At 33.8% G+C, this 22,449-nt stretch overlaps 1 pseudogene; it reads left to right on the top strand.

Annotated features, from left to right (window-relative positions):
- Positions 1-22,449, top strand: part of LOC149542604 (potassium channel AKT1-like) — a 114,145-nt pseudogene that overhangs the window by 90,887 nt on the left and 809 nt on the right.

Genomic DNA, 22,449 nt, shown 5'->3' with positions numbered 1-22,449 from the left:
CAAGAAGGAAAGACATTATATGTCAAATGTGAAATATCCTTCAAATTCACCAAGGACATTGAAGATAAGATAAAGGGGAAGCATGATGAGTTATAGGTACTAGTAAATCAGCTCCAATAGTCAAATAAGAAGATTGAAGACATTGAGGCACAAATAGGGAAGACTTATGATGAGATAAGTCTTATTGAAATGAATAGAGAAACAACAACAAAGAGGTACTCACTTTTGAGAGAATATTTGTCTTTGAAAATAAGTACACTTGAGCAGCAAGTGTAATAATGTTTGAATGTGAAGACATATTTTGACAAGTTTTTCTACTCAAACTTGAATGTGGTTGAAATAGCATCCTATGGGTTATGCACTCTACTTGGCATACTAGAGGGAGTCAAAGATTCATCGAAGAAGAACTTTAAGAGTTTGAAGAAAAGTTTTGATGACTATATCACACACCTATTAGCCTGATACAGAGGTATAAGGTTCATAATTTGGACTTCTATATAGATTTTAAAACCTTTTTCATTGATATCAAAGCGGGGGTAATATAGGAAAATTGTATAATGTACAAGGGAGTAATAGAATAATTGTATAATAGTATGATGTATGAAGAAAGGGGGAGCATTAATTATGCAAACTATTGTATTATAATAGGAGATATAAGGAATGATGGTTATAAAATATGATGAACCACAAAATTTTTGAAGTTTTGTGAATTTTATGAAGGCCAAATTTTTGTAAAGTTTTGATCAACATTTTTAGACTTAGCCAATTTTCCCATATGTTTCCATCAATCCCAAAGGGGGAGATTTTTGGAAATTTTTCCAACTAGGCTATGTTGTAAAAGAGTGAGAGTTGACATTTTTGGCAATATATACCTTTTATAAAGAAGGCATTATGTATAGATGAAGATTCTATAGTTAGACTTGAAAATTGTCTAAGTACAAGATAGTTAATCTGACACAATAGAGACAGTTTTGATGTGTATGGATGATAGAAGAATTATTGGCATGTATACAATTAGGTACAAATAGTATAGAACATCAAGATGACATATGTAAGTGCACAAATCAATATGGTTAGTATAAAAGAAGATATGATAGATTTACCAGTTGCGATAGTATACAAGCACAATAGAGCATAACAGTAAATGAGTAATTATGAGTTAAGAAATTTTTTTATGAAATAATTACTTAAATAATTAGGGATGACATCCTAGATATTAATCATAAGTGGGAAAGAGATAGTTTTTAATTTTTCCAAGCATGTGAAAGCTTTAAGGCTAACGGGACAGTAATTTGTAAATTATAAGGGTATAAAGGAAAGATTGCAATATGTGAAGTTATGTGTAACTTGTAAGATATATGTGAAGTATTGTGTGCTTCTTATGAAGACTATTCAAACTTTATGTGATGCAAATTATGATGTATAATCAGAGGGTTGTGAATTTTTTAATGAGTAGCAGTGACATATTAGATATTGAAGATATCATCAACAAGCAAGAGGTTTTTGTTTCTATCCTTTTGTATCAAGGAACTACATTCTAAGTTACATGTTTGTGCAGTGAGCTCAGCTCATAGATCTTTTGTATATGTATTTGCACCAACTCCTAATAGGGTTGAGGCTTCTAACAAGGCCTAAGTCTTCTAACAAGGATTGAGACACTATACAGATGTAATAGACTCCTAACAATGTTAGTATCTTTAATCATCTACTTTTGATTAGTGGATCATTTTATGGGTACCATCCCCACTAGATTTTTTTGTTGCCTAGGGTTTCCCTAGTTAACAAAATATGTTGTTATGATATCTCTTATTGTATGGTTAAGTTTATTGTTCAATATTATTAGTTCACTTTCATATGCAATTTATAAGGTAGTTAATTATATCCAATTTTGGGCTAAAGTTAGTAGAATACTAATTCAACCCCCTAGCCCCCTCTTAGTATTCCCAATTTCTCATAATAATATGGTTTCACTTCTATTTACTTATTCAACGAGGAGTAATACAAACAAATGTACTAAAATCTATCTTTTTCAATTATTTTATAACACCACACAAATTTGTACTCAACTAAGACATTTACAATAAGACTATTAAGTCTACCTTGTGAAAGGAATTAATCTATTACAATGGTTAGAGAATAGCAATAATTTGATCTAATACAATGTAATTTAATTTGATAATCAAATCCCTCTATTCTCACTGATATATCACCTCAAGTGATTGATATAGAAAATTCTTCCTTATGTTACTTAAATCTCTACTCATCCTTTGAATTAACCCCTTTCTCAACATAACACTAACAATAGTAGAAAATCTCATCTCAACAACAACTTTTAAACTATTCCTTATAGTTCCTTGAATAGTTTTCTTTTGCCTCTTATGATCTCTAACCTAATTAGGATTTTTGAATTCTCTAGAATGTATCAATGATTGAAATTGATGATCGAGAATAGTCTTTATTCCATGTTTTATTCCTTTTGTCATTTCATTGGCCTTCTCTGCCTTGAAATTATAAATAATCAATTCACGCTTACCAACAAATCTTTCCATATCTTTTCCTCAACTTGTGTAAATCATGTTTCCCACTCATTATGATTAATACATAAAATTTTTTGCCATTTAAAATTTGTATGTATCTTCTATACACTCTATTTCTACTAGGTAGATGTGTTGTTACTTGATCACCTCTAAACTTGCTTATTCTTGCAATTTCTTGGTGACTTCTATGCTCAATCAATATTAAATTAATCTATGTGTGCTAGTGCTCAATTATAACTAACCAACTTATATTTACTCTTTCCTTGTGCTCAAGAAAAAACAGTGTAACTTGGTGATAGTGTTCACTAATTGATATATTCCTCTTTCATTGTTAACTATTTGACACTAATGGTAACATGAATATGTCTTAGGAGTAAACTTAATGGTGCTCCTTCCAATTGATCAACAACCACCTATCCATTTATAGCCTCTTGGTCAACATATTCAATGTCAAACTCATAGAGTATCATGATCCATTTGGATAACCTTCCTATAATAATTTCTTTGTTCAACTAATACTACAATGGATCAATCTTCATAATCAATATGATAGAATGAGTGAGTATGTAATGCCTAAGATTTTGAGAAGCTAAGACCACTACAAAGTAATCTTTCTAAATTATAGTATATTCCATATCATATGAGACCAAAGTCCTATAGATATAGTATATTGCTCATTCCTTCTTGTTATTGTCTTCTTGTGCTAGGAGGGCCCCCAATGATGTGGTGGTTATTCATATATATATATATATATATATATATATATATATATATATATATATATATATATATATATATATATATATATATATATATATATATATATATATATATATATATATATATATATATATATATATATATATATATATAATCAGTGGATTCCCTTGAATGAGAGGCATTAGAATAGGTGGATTTTCTAGATATTTATTCAGTTAATTTTCTCTCTTTTCATAGTCATCATTCCATTTATATATAACTCCTTTTTGTAAAGTTTTAGTAAATGATTGTTCTTTGTTTTCTAGTTGTGATATGAACCTTATAATTCACCATAGCATCCCTTGCATCCATATCATTTGACTAATGTTTCAAAAGTTGCATGTCCATTATTACTTGTACTTTTTTAGGATCTACCTTGATTCATTTGGATGATATAATGTATCCTAATAGCTTACTAGATGTAACCCTGAATGTACACTTCTTAGGATTGAGCCTTAGTTTGAATTTTTCCATTTTGTTTAAGGTTGGACTCAAATCTATTATATGTGTATTTCTTTCCATTGACTTTTCTAAGTTATCATCCACATAGTTCTCTATAGTTTTATTTATCATATCATAAAGTATAGTCATCATTTCCCACTAATATGTAGCTCCTTCATTTTTGAGACCAAAGGGCATGACATTCCAACAAAATGTTCCCCAAGCACAAGTGAAAGTTTTCTTCTCTTGATCTTTAGTTGTTATCTTGATCTAATTATATCTAGAGAATCCATCCATTAGTGATTACATCTCACATCCAACTATCATATCCACTATCATGTCTATACTGGGTAGTGATAAGTCATCCTTCATAAAAGCTTTGTTAGATCTTTGAAGTCTCTACACACTATTATAGATTGTTTAGGTTTAGAAATAGGTACAATGTTGAAGATCCACTTTGCATAGCCAATAGCTCTTAAGAATCCTTCTTTTACAAACTTCTCCAATTTAGCTTTGATTAGTAAAACCATATGAGGATGTATCTTTTGTAGCTTTTGTTTCACGAGTTTTGTTCCATGTGCCATAGATAGATGATGCATGACTAGATCATGGTCAAGAACTGACATGTCAAAGTATGCCCGTGCAATTTTATTTTATTTTTCCTAGAAGAATGTTGTGAATTCTTTATTTTCTTCCTTTAATAGGGATTGAGCTAGATATATAATTTATGGATGCTCCTTTGTTCCCAAATTCACAAGTTGTGTTGGTTCTATCAACACTAAATATCTCTCTTGAAAGTGACTCAAGAGAATATCAAATATCCTATCTTTAGGTACCTTAATGAGGCTTTCACCTTAAGATATGCCTTTTTTCTTTACTATTTTGATTCTAACACTGTCACAATATGGTTTTCACTATCTAAATGCTTATTATATTTCTTTTTAATTTTCAAACTAAGATACTTGATATCCACCCCTATCATGTTTACACTAGATTCTCTAGTAGAAGATGAAATGTTCAAGGACATTGAGGTAACATGATAAATCATTTTCATTCTATAACATAGGAACTTCAATGGATATTATATCATACTTCCATTCAATAAGCTCAGGATGTATGAGGGAAAAATATTTGACTAGTTCAAGTACATTTATGGTAAGTTCAACAAAAGAATTGATTAACAACTCCAATCTTAAAGAAATCTTGTCTATAGATGCATCCAAATCACTAGAATTCCTAAAACTATTTGTATTAGACAAGTTAGTGTAAGTGGAATAGAATCCATTTGACCTAATACCAGAACCATTTCCTACGTCAAGCTATTTTTCATAGGTTTGAACTTTAGCAACATCCTTGTTGAAAAAATTAGCATTAGAGAATAAATCATACTCATATTCTTGAGAATATATACTGTAAGGTGGAAAATAAAAGTATTCTCCATCAGTCATATGTATCCATTCATCGCTTTAATTATCCTCTTTTTCTTGTTCAACTCCTTCCATGGGTTGAGTTTGACTAGATTCTCCTATTTTAAATTGTATAGGCATGTAGAGTTCACCCTAATACCTAGGATTAGCTATTTAAATAACTTTTAGTTATTCAAGGGTCATCTAATGGATCGAGGTTGGCCCCTTGGAATCGCCTTCCATTTCAACATTGTTCACATGTGAAGTTTCTTCAACATGATCATGGATCATATTAGATATCTCTTGTGAAATAAGATAAGGAAAGATATCCTTATCATCTAAGCTCTCAACGAATTTCTCCGGTACTTGTATGAAATTCTTCTTTCCTATGTGAAATGGTGTCTTTTTAAAGCCTACACTAGTTGTATCATTAGGCCTTCTAAATTTTGTCTCAATTGGATCTATTAAACCTTTGTTATTTTTATCAAAAGTACCTTCTCATAACCTTTTCCATTTTGTTAGACAACATGTCACAATGTTTTACTTCCTTGTCTTTATTCTCTGCTTTATATAACCAAGCCAAGGAAACCCTTTCTTCTTCTTCATCTTCTAGAGGTACAATTTCCTTTATCAAGGTACCATCATGAATGGATTTAGCTTTATTTTTGATGGTTTTGTATCCTCAAAAGGTCATCCATAATATCAACAAGATGGAGGGAGTGATGTTAGAGACAATTTTAGTAGGGAATACTCCTCTATTCTTGTATCCTTTGGCTTTAGAGACTTTTTCATGTCTTCTAGTTTAGACTCATGATTCCTAGTAGATTCCTTTTTGTGTGGCACAAAAGTGTCAATAGCTTGTTTCAATGTGTTGCAAGCATATATTGAGCTAATTGGTACAAATATCTCTACTCCATTGTGGAGAAACTTTATGCATTGATGGTATGTTGAAGGTGCAACTTGCATTTCATGTATCCAAGGATTGCCCTAAAATATATTTTAGGACAATGGTGTATCCAACACTTGACAAATTGTATCTCTTTCCATAGGTCCTACTATGATAGATAGTACGAAAAGTCCTTTTGAAGTCCTCTCTTCTTCATCATAAGCTTTAATTTTTATCTTCTTTCATAAATTTATAGCATGTTTAGAGAAACCAAGTTGTTGAATCAGATTGTGAGAATAGATTTTGAGACCATCTCCTCCATCTATTAGATTATGCTTGATGTGTGACTTATGGATCATGACCTCAATGTAAAATTATTGATTATGTAGATGATTTAGTGAATTATCCTCTTCTTCAAAGAAGGACATGTAGTGCAGTGAAGTTAAGTATCCCACCATAGATTGAAATCAATTCAAGTTTGAGCCTTTAGTACATTCTGTGAGAGCCTTGTCCAAGATTTTCTTATATTTAGGAGAGATTTTCAATAGTTCAAATATTTTGATTTGAGGATTGGTGCATTTTAATTGTTAAAGAATACTGTAATTGGTTTCTCTTGAGAAAGATTCTTCTTTCAAGGTTTTAATTGTAGTCATAGTAGTCATTTTGTACTTGTGTAGTTGATTTTTTTATGAAGGTTCAACCCCTTTGATGATAATCTTTCTTCTTGATCTAGTTATATCATTTTTTTTGAAGATATTTGTTTGATCCTTTCATAATGATCATGTTACGGTACTCCATTTCAATGGGTTCCACCATGTGAATCACATTATCATCATTGGAGTACATGTAGTTTACTTTAGCATTCTTCTTAGACTTCGATCCCTCTCTTGTATCATACTTGGAAAAAGGTTCCTTGAAAACCTTATGATATGTGTTTTCATTGTGTCATCTACTACCAAATCTCCAAGTTCTATGAGATCTTGGAATGTATATTAAAGTATTATGCAATCATTATTTTATGTCCTTTATTTTGATGGAAATCACAGTAATCATTCTCATTCCACCAATGTGGTTTCACTTTTGGGTTGAAGGGTCTTGAGTTATCTAGTAATCTTATGATGTTATGTAGTAAAATTTTGAATATCACTTCAAGAGGTTCTCCAAGAGGTGTAAAATTATGCTTAGGCTTAGCAATATAGGGCTTATTATTGGATGTGTTTCTAGTAGCTTTGGAGTTAGCTGCATTATTCTTAGTGTCCTTGCTAGCTCATATGGTACTTTTCAAGTTGAAGGTAGATTTAGCAATCTTCAGATTCACAATATCCACCACTCCATAATTTACAACATCATGGTTCTTTTTTCAATATTTTCTCTTGTCTTTTTTAAATCTAGATCCTTGTTTAGTTTATATGTGGAGTGTCATCTCTCTTTTCTTTATCATGAAATCTTCTTATGTACAACACTTTTAATCATGTCATTAAATGAATATTATCCTTGCAATTGATTTTTATACCTTAGTTCAAGTACAAGGTTGTCCAAGAAGATGTTTAGTCTCTCATCCTCAAGGATCTTTCATGAATACTTGGAGTACAACTGCCTCCATCTTTGAAGGAATTTTAGGAAATATTTTATTGTTATTAGTTTAATATTGTAAAGACATTGTATGGCAATAAGATTTTGAATTTTGTATGCATATTTTTGTACAAATATGTTTACAATTTCCTCAAAAGTTTTAGTTCCATAAGGTATTCATGAAAAGCATTTCATATCTTGTCCAACTAATTTATATAGAAACAAGTGCATAAGATAAGACTAATTGTGCATTAATTTCATAGATAGGGCACTAAATTCTCTCAAAAGATTTTGAGGATCTATTGTACCCAAGTAATTATCAAATTTAGGAAAATTAACTCTTTTAGGAAAAGGATACGTGTACATTTCTTTGTCAAAAAGAAAATGGACAAATGACATCTAATGAGAATTTTGTAGTAGGCTTGTATTTTTTTGTCTTCATCATTTCCATTTGCATTTACATGGTTTACATCTATTTAGTTAGAAGAGACATGGGAGTTTCTTCTTCTTGAGGGACAAGTGTCTCAAAATCATATTATTTAGGTAATTTAGCTCCTTTAACAATAATTTTAAGGAAGTGTGCCTTCTCTTGTTTCTCAATAGTTTCATCATTCTACGAAAATGTTTAATCTTTTGACATCTTTCAACTTATGCAATAGGTGATTCTCCTTCTTCATCGCTCTTGGATTGTTGTTCTTTTTATTGTTCTGATTAGTATTATTTCTTTGATTTGTCATTTTTAGTATTATGCTCAGACATCATTGCAGATGGTTGTCTAACTGGTATATAAATATTAGGTTAAACCAGTGTACGTGTTCTACTCCTAGTAATATACTTAGGTTCTAAAGATGGATTGTCAAATATTTTATCAAATTATTTTCCTTTAAACAAAGGGTTGACCTCTTTGGTAAAATTTTATTTCATGTAAGAGTGTTTAGGAGGTGATGTAGATTTGTTTGAATCACTTGTTAATTATATTACTCGAGAAAGGCTCTTACCCCGCTTGGATAATTCAACTATAAGTTTTCTAGAACTCCTACTTTTAGTAGGCATCAAAGTGTAATAACAATAGTATGATAGGTTTACATTCTGATCATGTGTCAAAGTTCATCTCAGTTTGTGTAAATTTAACAATGGGTGAAGTACACCAAGGTATGATTCATCAAAGCTATTCTGGCTAAATAGTTGAGTAAATGAATCTCATAGAAATAGGTGTGACAACACATTATAGAGTATCATATGTAAGTGTGTGAGAATAGTTTGAACAAAAACAATATGCTTGACCCAATTTTAAATAATATTTTCAATTTCATATGAGATTATTAAGACCTAAGATGGACTAGATAGTTTCTAGGAAAGGACCAAATTAGATTTGAGACCCAACTAGTGAAATTATAATTTTGATGCAGTAAGAATCTAAGGTACCCCTACTAGAGGTAATCTAGATCCCTGTAAATAACCACATAGTGGAAACACAACACAAGATACACAATTAGATACCAAATGCAACCCTTTAATCATAAAAATAACTATTTACATACAATGTCCCTAGTTGTAAGGCCTTCTAGGTTTTAGCCAAAATACAATAGCAATCACAAAAATAGTTCTATAAGATCCCTCAAGATCTAATCCCAACACTAGCTAGTCTAGATTCACACTGGTAGAAACCTTCAAGTAAGATCTAAACTTTTTCATGCAAGCCCACCAAGAAATATCCTTGTTTCCCAAGCTTCAACTTCTAGCCCCTCTCAAAATTTTCTCTTCAGCCCCATCCTCTTCTTTAAGCTGGGTGAATCCCACTTACAACTCTACAAGGCACCCCTACTTATACCCTACTAAGCCAAAAGTCAGCCTAACCCATTACGAATTAAAATAACCCTTACATTAAATATATGCATAAGCCACAAGTTAGATGCAACACTCATTAAATACCTACAACCTAATCAAATGCCAAAAGGTCAACTCATAGACAACTTGGGCAACACAAAAAGCTAAGACATGATCGAGTGTCATAACCACCACTGAGCATTAGCAAATCCTTAACAATAACTAAGCCCCTTCATTTACTGAACCACTCAGTCAAGACAACAACTAAACCAGCCAAGCTCCCCAATATGTGTCGAGTTCCTCCTTTGGTGACTGAGTCCCTTCAATGACTAAGCTACTCAATCAACACTTCAACCAAGCATCACCAAGCTCCTAGTGCATGTCGAGTGCCTTTGATGACCAATTACCTCTTCCTTCTTTGACTAAGTCCTCTAACTCCAAGTTTAAACTACACCAGCCTGTCGGATTACTAAACAACCAAGGATGCTCCTACAACAGACATCTGATGCAGTGAGAATATGAGGTACCCCTAGTAGAGGTAATCTAGATCCCTACAAATAAGCATATAGTAGAAACACAACACAAGATACACAATCTAATACCAAATGCAACCCTTTAATCATCAAAACAATTTTTTACATGCAATGTGCTTGGCTATAAGGCCTTCCAAGTTTTGGCCAAATACAATAGCAATTACAAAAATAGTTCTACAAGATCCCTCACAATCCAATCCCAAAACTAGCTAGTCTAGATCCACACTGGTAGAAACCTTCAAGGAAGATCTAAAATTGTTCTTACAAGCCCACCAAGTAATCTCCTTGTTTCCCGAGCCTCAACTACTAGCCCCTCTCAATTTTTCTCTTTAGCCTCATCCTCTTCTCCAAGTTGGATGAATCTTACTTAAGACTAAACAAGACACCCCTACTTATTCCCAACTAAGCCATAGGGTGTCTAATGTAGGATCATCCCTGGTTGGATAGAAATTCTATAGGATGTTGTGGTTTGACCTTGGAGTTGGAGGACTCAATCAAAGAAGGAGGAGGTGTTTTGTTGTCAAAGACACTCAACATGCACAGGGAGCTCGTTGATGCTTGGTTACACTATTGACCAAGTAGCTCAATCATTGAAGGGACTTAGTCACTAAAGGAGGAAATCAGTGTATACTAGGGAGCTTGATTGGTTTGGTTTCTATATTAGCCAAGTGGCTTAGTCAATAAAGGGGCTTGATTATGCTTAAGGAATTGTTAATTCTTAGTGGTGGTTTTTGACACTCACTTATGTCTTGGCTTTTTTCATTGCCTGAGTTGTCAATGAGATGACCTTTCGGCATATAATTTGGGTTGTAGGAATTTAATGAGTGTTGTAGTTGACTTGTGGCTTATGCATATATTTAATGTAAGGGTTATTTTAATTTTTAATTGGCCAAGCTGACCTATGGCTTAGTTGGGTTTAAGTAGGGGTGCCTTGGAGAAGAGGATGCGGCTAAAGAGTGAATTTTAAGAGGGGCTACTAGCTAAGGCTTGGGAAATAAGGAGATTTCTTGGTGGGCTTATGATCACTAGTTTAGATCTTCCTTGAAGGTTTCTAACAATGTGGATCTAGACTAGCTAGTGTTGGGATTGGAACTTGTAGAACTATTTTTGTAATTGTTGTTGTATTTGGCCAAAACCTAGAAAGCCTTATAGCCAAGCACATTGCATGTAAATAATTATATTTATGATTAAAGGGTCTCATTTGGTATTAGATTGTGAATCTTTTGTTTTGTTTTTTTTTATTGGTTATTTGCAAGGATCTAGGTTACCTCCAATAGGGTTACCTCAAATTCTCACTTTGTCAGATGGGAAGTGCCCTTACTGGAGCTAATTTGGATCCATGCAAATAATCACATAGTGGAAACACAATACAAGATACACAATCTGATACTGAATGTAACTCTTTATTCATAAAAAAAATTATTTACATGCAGTGTGTCTCACTGTAAGGTCTTCTAGGTTTTGGCCAAATACAATAGCAATTACAAAAACAATTCTACAAGATCCCTCAAGATCCAATCCCAACACTAATTATTCTCTATCCACACTAGTAGAAACCTCCAAGGAAGATCTAAAGTTGTTCTCACAATCCCACCAAGCAATCTCCCTATTTCCCAACCCTCAACTACTAGCCTTTCTCAAATTGCATCCAAGATCCAAGTGTAAACTACATCACATTTGATGCTCCATCCATACACTTAGGAAAACTTTACTCTTTAGCTACTCTATGTTGAACTTGGGATCCACTCCCCATGAATGAATGCTTAAAGACTCCACAAGACCCCTTGCTTATACCCAAATAAGCCACTAGTTGGCCTAGCCGAATACAAATTAAAATAAATACTTACATTAAATGCCCATGCAAGCCACAAGTCAACTACAACACATTAAATACCTACAACCCAAATTAAATGCCAAAAGGTTGGCTCACATACAACTCATGCAACACAAAAAACCAAGACAAGACCAAGTGTTAGAAACCACCATCGAGCATCAACAAATCCTCAAGCATAATTGAGCCCCTTCATTGACCATGCCACTTGTTCAACACAATAACTGAACTAGCCAAACTCCCTAATATACACTTTCTCCTTCACAGATTGAGTCACTTCATTGACCAAGCAACTCACAAAACACTATAGCCAAGATTCCCCAAGCTCTGAGTGTGTGTTGAGTTCCTAAAAGCATCGTCAAGCACCTTCAATGACTGAGTGCCCCAACCTATCCTAAGCTCTTTCAATAACTGAGGACCTTCAAGATCATTGAGTCCATTCATCCACTGAGTTCTCAACCAAGAACTACCAAGAGAAGACTGAGTAACCTCTACCAAGCACCTCTCCTTCAATTGAGTATCAACCCAAACACCATCTGAAGAAACTATTGAACCTCCCCCCATGAACTCCAAAAACCTAAGTAACTGACTTGCAAAATTCCTCAAATTCACACTGTGCCAAATCTCCATTTTCAAATGTTTTGTTTAGACTTGCATGAGGAAATGCTTTCCTAGGTGAGTAGATTCTTGTCTTGTGTGAGTAAAAAATAAATTTGGATGATAGTTTGTATCAATTTGGCAGTTAAATAATGACTTTGGTAGTACTTCATGTGACAACCAGGTAGTGTCTAGATGATACTCTAGTAGTTACTGTGCGAGTAAAGGTATACAAAAAACCTTAAATTTATGGGTCTCATTATATTTCTTGATAGACCAGGTGAGAAGAGACCTATAATTCTAAGTTTTGAATAGTTTTAATAGATTTCAATGACCAATTTTGACAGATTTCAAAGACCAATTTTGACATATTTCAAGGACCATTTCTTCCTAGTTTTTAAGAACCGATTCTTCCTTTAGATCCTTACCATAGGTATACACCTAACCTTAATATATAGGTAAGAATTTTGATAGTGTAACAACGTGATATTGAATTTGAAGTATGACAAGACTAGCTTTACTAGCATAATGGTATCAAAAATAGTAATAAACAAGAATTCTACAAGAGACAAATAAATCTCATGGAATGAACATCAAGGGGAGTTTGACATAATGAATAAGATGTGACATATTTATGTTCAAGAATGTTCACACAAGTATACAACAGTGAAGAGACTTCAAGCATAGAGCTACCTTAAGGATAATTTGGTAAAGAAATAAAAATCCTTGTCTCACAACTTAAATGTATATGTACACCTCATATGACCATGACACTCCTAGAGGGTGCCTGTGTATTTGGTCTTTCTAAGGACTCAATAGTATATGTTCAAAGGTTACTATTGAAGTAGATTTCAATGTCATATACCACCTTTAAATGTACAGGTGTATACCTATGTTGAGGATCTAAAGGAGATATTCTTTCCCCTCCATGCATAAAGATTATGCCCTCTTTCAGAGGTGAATGGAGTATGATTCTATTCTTAAAGTTCTTATTATGGATTTTGTTTGCAACTACCTACTGCAAACTTGCAATGAAGGATTTAGGGCTTTTCACACCCCTCAAAAGAAATCAAATAAAAGGAAGTATTGTAAATGAGATTAAGAGTATTAACCCTTGCACATATACTAGTGTATTCTATCATATTTCTACAAATACAAGGATGACAGTGGTCTTGTAATCAAGATTATAGCCCGAGGGCCCAACACATTCACCGAAGTAAAACAAAATAACATAATTATGCCACTTGGGATTCTGTTCCCAAATGATTCTTGATTATAGTGAGTTGGATTAACTAGATCTTCTTATTCCCACTTGGGTAATTTTTTTGATACTTTTTAAATTAGTAGCGAGCCCTCTAATAGAGACTCACAAGACTTTGACAATTTTTTATGGTCACAATTTCTGATTAAACCATAAAGGTCAAGATCATACTTTCCTATCCTTAGACTTCTCTCAAACATGTTAGATAGATCTAGTAATTCGTGAATTAAACTCCCTTATGTGCACTCCTAATTCACAATCTTTTAGTGAGCCAAGAAAACCAAGATCATAATCTCCTAACTTCTAAACTTAACGTACTTACAAGGCATGAAAATTCCTAAAATTTAAAAGTAGCAAAAAGACAAAATGCTTGATTGAAATTTCCTAAGGCAACCTACAAACCAATTCATCATTAGTATTTTTATGAGCATGTTTGATGGTACTTCTTGTTAGAGTAATTATTTGTTACACTTATTAATTAGATCATCTTGATTTAGTTAATTAAGTTGTGTATTACTCTAGTTACTTAAGCTTTCTCTTAGGTGCATATAATTAATATTTTATATTCATTATAATGCACAAACCTAGTTTTCTTTCCCTTTATGGTTTAATTCACCTTTAAGGTCGAACTTCTATACTTTTTGTTTTCATAACTTGGAATACATTTTTGCTCTCACACCATTGAGATTTTCCAAGCTCTGCTTTTCCTTTTCTGGTTTCTCTTCAATACAGGTTATTTGCATGCAAGTGTTTTTGGAAATCTGTGAAGTTGTTTTTCAAAACTTCTACATGGTATCAGAGTTTCCCTATTGCTTCATGGTTTGAAGAGCTTGAAGTCATGATTCAGAGTTAAAAACCCCAGCTTTTTTGAGGTTTTTTTCTTCAATCAGGAGGAGGACATTTTTCTTGACTCACTTTGGGCCAAAATGAACACTGCCATTGCACTCAAAAGGCTTGTTATAGTCAAATCCATATAATATTTTAGATTTTTGGCTATTGTAGCATCAAGAAAAAAAAATTGATCTCCCAAAGGGCCGTACGAACAATTTTAAAAAAACGATTGGGTGGCCATAGTAGCTGCTTTGCCTAGCGACCACCATGGCATCACCCCAGTGTCACCACAACACCTCTCACACTTGGCCTTGGTGCCACCTCTATGAGTAGCATAGCCACATCCCAACCACAACCTGACCATCGCTCTACATCCACCACTACACTGTTGGCCTACCACCCTCCTCTACGGCACCGCCTTTGTCTACCACCCAACCACAACCTCTATTGGTGGCACCACTAAAACCATCTGTGCAAGTGTGATTTTAGCTTTTGGCATGCCCACATCAGCATTTTGGTTAACATGTCATCATTTAGTGTAGTGATGTCATCTTCCAATCTTCTTACATCATCTGCACAGGTCCCCTTACTGATGTCATTTTTTGGTAAGATGATGTCATAATTTGGTAGCTAACATTAGCATTCTCGTAGTTGAATTATTTCGATGACATCCAGATGACACCCATATGGCTGTCAAATTTTTTGTTGTGACTGTAATTTTCCAGTGATTTTTGGAGTAGCAGTTGGTTTTTGGCTGTAACTTGAGCATAAGGAGGTCTTTTTTTATTAGAAAGAAGCATCAAAAAGCTAGTTCTAATAAAAATATGATGATGCTAGTTTCATTTTATTTTAAGTCCATTTGAGCTCCCAATTTTGGTGTTGAAGTAGAGGTTTCAATTTCCTACCTCTTTGTATTCGGCGTCCAGGTTCTTTTCTTAGTTTTTGTGCTTTCAATAATTGTTGCTTTGGTTTTTGAGGGATATATTTATATGTTATGAGGGGAGAATTTTCTTTTCTATAATTTACTTTAGAATCGACCCTTCTACTTCCATCTTCTTCTCTCAATGTTAGACCCCTTTATGGCCCAACTAACGCCACAAAACTATCACAATTGGAAAGCATACATGACTCAAATTCTTATGTTAGGTGGCTTATGGCCATGTCTAGATGAGAATCAACCTATATTTTAGTGCTTATTTGAGGTTCTTCAGCATAGGAACAAAATGGATGAAGCCATGGGATTGATTGCACTAAACATCTTCGATAGTCTACTATTTCACCTAGATGGTTTGACCACTCCTCGGCCTATTTGGACCAAGTTTCACAACTTTTTTCACATAGTGAATGAGTTTCAAGCACTACAACTTGATGCAAAGTTGACTTCTTTGACACATACTAGCTTTCCCACCATTGAGGACTTCTTGATGAAGTTCAAATCTCTGCATATAGTTTTGTAGGGATGTGGGAAAAACAAAATAGATGATGAGTGTATTTTTTTTTATACTCTCAAAGTTTTGAGGATAGTATTAGATATTTTCTTCCACTTTCTACTCCACTATGGATCCCTTGGGCAACAAACATTAGATTCCTTCTTTTCAGACATTTTTTAATCGGTTGACACAGGAACAGGGAAAGATTTAATAGGTGGATGCCTCTGGCTCTTCCAGCCAAGCATTGGTTGCTCAAACTTCTTAGGGGAAACCAAAATAGAAATCCAAACTAAAGAAAGATACACCAAAAACTAATTCCAACCTCCAGCTAACTCTTCCAAGGGTAAATCTACTTCGAAATCTATTGAGTCTACCTCCAAGACTAAGAAGAAATCAACTGAGACTTGTAGTTTTTTGTGGAAAGGATGGAAATCCTATTTCTACGTGTTGGAAATATTTGGAGGCTTTAGAGGAAGCCATATAGGAGCATCACATGTCAGCTCCTAAGTCTTCATCCCCTCCTATAGGGAAAGGTCATGCTCTTACTACATGAGATATGACTTTAGGGCCTACCTGGATTCTTGATTTAGGTGCCTCTCACCATATGAAAAACACTCATTAGTTGGTCACCTCACTTGCTTCTTGTGCTACTTCATAGATTTCTATTGGAAACTCATCACATATTTCAATTGTGGGTTCTGGTTCTATTGCATTAGCTATGGGTTCTCTTCAAGATGTTCTTTTTGTCCTTGACATCTCGATGAACCTATTGTCGATTTATCAAATTTTTCACTCTAGCTCTGGTGAGATAGTTCAATTCTCACCACATGATCTAGTTATTTGGGACTTATTTGATTCTAATTTGATTGTGGCTGCTGGAAGTGTCGACTCTGCATCTCACCTCTATAGATTTGACAAATTTGAGTCTTCTCATGACACAGGTTCTTTTCTTGTAGCACATGCAAATTATCTAAGTCGACTTTGGCATGAGCATTTTGGCCATGTCATTTATAGATATCTTTAGTAGATGAGCACACAGGTACTTATTCTTGGGCTTCCCCAAATTTCCTATACAGATGGTGTTTGTTAGGGTTGTGCTCTTAGCAAACAACATAGGGATCCTTTTCCACATGGATGAGCCACTCATGCTTTGGCACCATTGGAGTTGATTCATAGTGACCTCATGTCATTTCCCACTCCTTTTTTGGTGCCAGATATGTGCTTACTTTCATTGATGACTTCTCCATATGTACATGGGTGTACTTTTTGAAGTACAAGTCTGATGTCTTTGATTCATTTCAGTCTTTAAGACATTTTTTGAGAAGCAGACTAGTCTTTCTATTTGGTAGATACATACATATAATGGGGGGGAGTATGTGAACCAAGCTTTCAGGGATTTTTTCTCTAAACATGGTCTTTGGCATCAATTTCCAGTGCCCTACACCCCTCAGCAGAATGGTGTGGCCAAGAGAAAGAATAGAACCCTTTGGGAGATGGCTAATTGTATGATTTAGTCCAAGTCCATGGATTCTTGTTTTTGGGTAGAGATAGTCAATTGTGCCAACTATATTCAAAATTGGATGCCTCGCAGGTAGTTTGACATATGACTCCTAAGGAGGTTTGGTCTCATGTCAAGCTTGATGTATCTTCATTTTGAGTTTTTAGTAGTGAAGCATGGGCATTTATACCAAATGCTCAGAGGAGAGCAATGGAGCGAAAGAGTTGACACCTCATTTTTGTTGGCTACTATGAGGATGTTATGGCCTAAAAGTTGTTTGATCTTGATTCCAGAGAGGTCCTATTTTGATAGGATGTCTAGTTTGATGAGCACCTTCCTACTGTAGATACCCTATCTCCAAAGTCTACTTCACTTACCACTACTCCCTCATCCTTTCCAATCTCTTTTTTGGATGATGACGATGATGATCTTGGTGATCCCCATTTACCTCCACCATAAGATCCTCCCTAGATTCCTAAATGGACTCAAACTATAGTTAAGGCTATAGGATCTCTAGCTGGTGACCCTTCCACTTCCCATTGCACTCATTCTCATACTACAGGTTCTAGTCTTCTTAGTCATGTTGTTTGTGATGAGCCTTAAACATTTGTAGCAACAATAGGACATTCTTAGTGGGATAGTGCAATGGAGGAGAAGTATTCTTCTTTGATGAAGAATCATACTTGGGATCTTTGTTCTCTTCCTAAGGGAAGAAAGTTAGTGTGATACAAATGGTTGTATCATACTAAGTTTGTTGCTAATGGTTCCATTGATAAGCACGAGGCTCATCTTGTTGGAAAGGTTTTTTCACAAGTTGAGGGTATTGATTACACTAAGACATTTTCCCTTATTGCCAAGATGAACTCTATTTGCCCTTTCTTATCCCTCACAGCTTCTCAAGGATGGCCCATTTTTTCAGATGGATGTGAAGAGTGCATTCTTGCACAGTGATCTTACTAAGGAGATTTACATGGAGCAGCCTCAAGGATTTGTGTAGGATTCCTCCTTGGTATGCAGACTTCGATGCTCATTGTATGGTCTCAAATAGGCCCCTTGGGCTTGGTATAAGAAGATGGACTCTTTTCTACTTTCCACAGGCTTCACACACTACCATTTCAATCCTATCACTACTACATTTAACCTCATTTTTCAACCAAAATTTTCGAACATCAACTAAATAAATTTAGGGTGGTCGAAATGTAAAGGAAAAAATTTCTTTTTTTTTATATATAAGACCCATGTTGGTCAAAATTTTGATCAACACCAGGCTTATACATCCACAAAGGAAAAAAAACATTTGTCGTTTTAGGTCTTTCCCGCGCTCGATTTCATTTCACATTTTCTCTAAATTTTTGCATGGTTTTTGCAGAGGATAGGGCTGGTCTTCAAAGCAAATTTTCCCCCTACTATGACTAAGAGAAAATGTGGGCTGGTTTTGAAAGTGAATTTGCACCCTTCACCCTGGTCGAGCTTCTTTTGGAAAATGTGGGCTCTCTTTCATATCTACTCAATCCTCATAGTGAAGTTTATGGCGTTTGAGGAGGGTTAGTGCATTATTTGCTAGGTATTTCATTATCTTCATACCCATAGTTAGAATATAGAATATACAATTGTACATTCTTTCCCTTTCTATAGAATTGCACTTAATTGGAGATTTAATTGCAATTTTTTTCTAAGATCAAGTTTTTAAGTCGATTTTATCTTAAAAATATGAGAGCTTTTTTAAACAGTTCACAACAATTTGTTCATATTATTTCTATAATAGATCTAACACAATTGAATTTAGAAGTGTATGATTATTACAATTAGATCTCTCCAGTGAACTGTCATCAGAAAAAGGATGTGTTGGATATTTATTTTATTAACCATGGATTAAGTAACTACATGCCCGAATGTAATCAATCTACCTAATTGTTTTCAAAAGAATCTTGCAATTAGTTCCATCTTTTCTTGTTAAGATCCAAAACTTGCTGTAGTAATCTCCTAAATCAAAAATAGAATTCAAGTCTATTAAGGCATTAGCTATTAATTGGAAAGGTTTTGAATAACTAAAAGTTCACCTAAAGATTACTGCAAAAAACTTAGGAAAATTCTTTGCTAAGATGTAGGTTAGAGAAAGACGTGTGCTTGAATTACTTCTAGACAATATGCATAAATCTTATTTATGTAAGGAGTCAATACATCTCTATGATTGATATTTGATTTCTTGATTCTGTTGCATCTTAAACAAGGATGATTATAAGGGATTGTGATGGTCTAGGTGACTCTTTTTTCTGTCCATTGTGGTGGATGTTTCTACTACCTACTGGCACAGTGGTATCCTGATCCCAAAAGCACTTGGATTGCTAATACATACCCAAAATTCAAGAAGGAAAGCCTCTAGACTGCATATGTCTCCTCCATGTATTGGTCTATAACAACCTTAAGCATTGTTGGGTATGGAGATCTCCATGCTAAGAACACTAGAGAAATGGTTTTCACTATAGCATACATGCTCTTCAATCTTGGGTTACAAGCCTACTTGATAGGCAATATGACCAATCTTGGTATTGCACTAGAAGAACATTTAACTTTATAAGTATATGTAGTAATAGTATCAATTACGATGCATATTAATAACCTAGTATATTGGTTTTCTATGTAATTGTTGATGGAGTGCTATGTTAGATGGGGTATAGAGAGATGCAACGAATGTTGTATCAGATTTCTATGATAGAAATAGACTGCCACATACACTAAAAGAACAAATTCTTGGACATATGAGGCTCCAATTCAAAATGGAAGCTTTGTAGCAGCAAACTGTAGCAGGCCTTCCCAGGGCAATTTAGTCTGCCATAGCTCAACATTTATTTTACTCAACAACATAGAAAGTCTATCTCTTTCATGGAGTTTCAAATGATTTCATTACTCAGATGGTAAATTAATCACGTTTTCCTAAAAATTTGTTAGTGTGGGTTTAGAGATTTCCACAATCTATGTTTATATCATTTAATTGTTTTAGAATTTAGTTTGTGTAATTTTTTATATCAACATTTCAAATTACATCCTATGATCTATTAATCAAAATGTTAAGAGAATGAAAGAATATGTATGATTATAAGATTGTAAGGTTTACAAATAACAATCATTTGCTTTGCCTCATAAATGGATTAATGATTACCTCTTATATCAATTTAATTTGAATTGTTCTCTATAGGGGAAGAGATCTAATAGTCATCTAGGTTAATTTTGAGCACTTAGATCTCCTAAACTATAAGTTGAATTGTGCTAATTTTTCCAATGTAGCTTTGTAGGTGATTCAAGAGTTTAAAGCTAAGGTTTTATGTTTGGGATCTCTTAGAAGCAATGGAGTACAAATTCATTGAAAAGTGTCATTTTAAAACACTTGTCCATATTCCAATAGCCTGTCACCAAAAAAATAGTACTTTTGGCACAACTGGACCAATCAGCAACCAAGAAAGATAAAAAATGATCAACTATTAGTATGTGTGTGATCGCCTATTAGTACATGTATTATCAGTTATTAATATATATGTTATCATTTTCTAGAACTTTTTAAAAGTGACAATTAGGAAGTATCTATCACAAAACCCTCCTCATGATCAATGACCTCGTGGTGGCTACTAGATCTCTTCCCCTATTTTGTTTTTGAGATTTGAAATGAATTTTATATTATTACTATTCTCAATTTCTTGTATATTTTTCACTTGTGGGTATTTGCATACTAGTCATATTGAAGTTATGTAAAGTTGTAAGCATTTATCTCTATGTGCATTCCTCTTTATAGGTGACAGAGATGGTGGCAGAGTACATTCCTCCTAGAGAAGATGTAATTCTCTAGAATGACATCCCATCTAAGCTATATAGTTGTTTTTGGAGTAGCTGTAAGTTACATTCTCGCAATCTTGCATTCCTTTTCCATATCTATCATGATTCTTGCTTTGACACTATTTGGTAAGCATCTGAATTCTAAACTGGGATAGATATTGCATTTCAGGATTTAATTTTAACGGAGGATGGTCCAACTCTAGAAAAGGCGAGTTTTAAACTAGGTCATAAATAAGAATTTAGTGGATATTTGTATGAATGTCTATTTTCTTCTAAGATCTTGAGTGTAGGTTCTAGAGTGTTCCTCAAAGTAATTGAACCCAAAATTAGAAGACGGTTACACATTTGTTCTAGTATTTGTGGTAAAACTTGTAAGCTCTTTTCAATGAGAACAAGATTTTAATGAAATCTTCTTTCATTTGGTTATCTAGTGTCATTTATTATATGAGTTAATGCACTTTATTGGCTCTAGGTTCTTCAATTAGTTGAATCAAGAGATATAGTTGGAGAGATCAAAATCCTGTTCAATATTCCATAGCCATTTACAGTCATAACAAGAAAGCTTTCTCAACTTCTAAGACTTAATAAGAATGTTTTGATCAATCTGATACATTTAAATATTTTAGATGGAAGGATTATTATCAACAACGTTCTTGAGGTCTCCAAACATCTATGGCTCTGGCAAATATGGTTTTTTCCTTTTCTACAATTTAGTTTATTCAATGAAAACATTTTTTTTAAACATGAAGCTGCATTCTTTAGGCATATTGAGGGAAGAAATAACAAACCCTCTCTTACAATATGGTGAAGATAATTTTTACATTCTCTCATTTTCAATAGCATCTAAAGTAGCTTAAAGGAACAAATTTAGAGCATTTGCCATCCGAAATATAGGTTGTTTATATAAAAAGTGATGCAAAGTCTCCATTGCCAATAGGCCTTAACTGTACAGCTTCAAAAGGGAATGCTCAATTCATGGAAGAACTTCTGAAAAGAGGATTCAAATCTAAAGATGCAGATTATAATGGCTTCGCTTCTTCGGTTAGTCAAATTATACATTACTCTTATTATCAATGGGCCAATTTTTTTGATCTTCTGAACTGATATTTTGGAAAAAATCATATTAACAAGTTGAATCCCCTCGTAAAAGCTTTCTTCCTATAAAATTCTTGTTAAGGAACAGAATAGCCTTAGAGTACAAAACCTAAACTA

This window comes from Cupressus sempervirens, chromosome 8 (genome assembly GCF_028749045.1).
Source record: "Cupressus sempervirens isolate cs-2001-9-10 chromosome 8, ASM2874904v1, whole genome shotgun sequence".
Classification (NCBI taxonomy): domain Eukaryota; kingdom Viridiplantae; phylum Streptophyta; class Pinopsida; order Cupressales; family Cupressaceae; genus Cupressus; species Cupressus sempervirens.
Note: the sequence above shows the minus strand (reverse complement) of the source record. Positions and strands in the feature narration are given on the sequence as shown.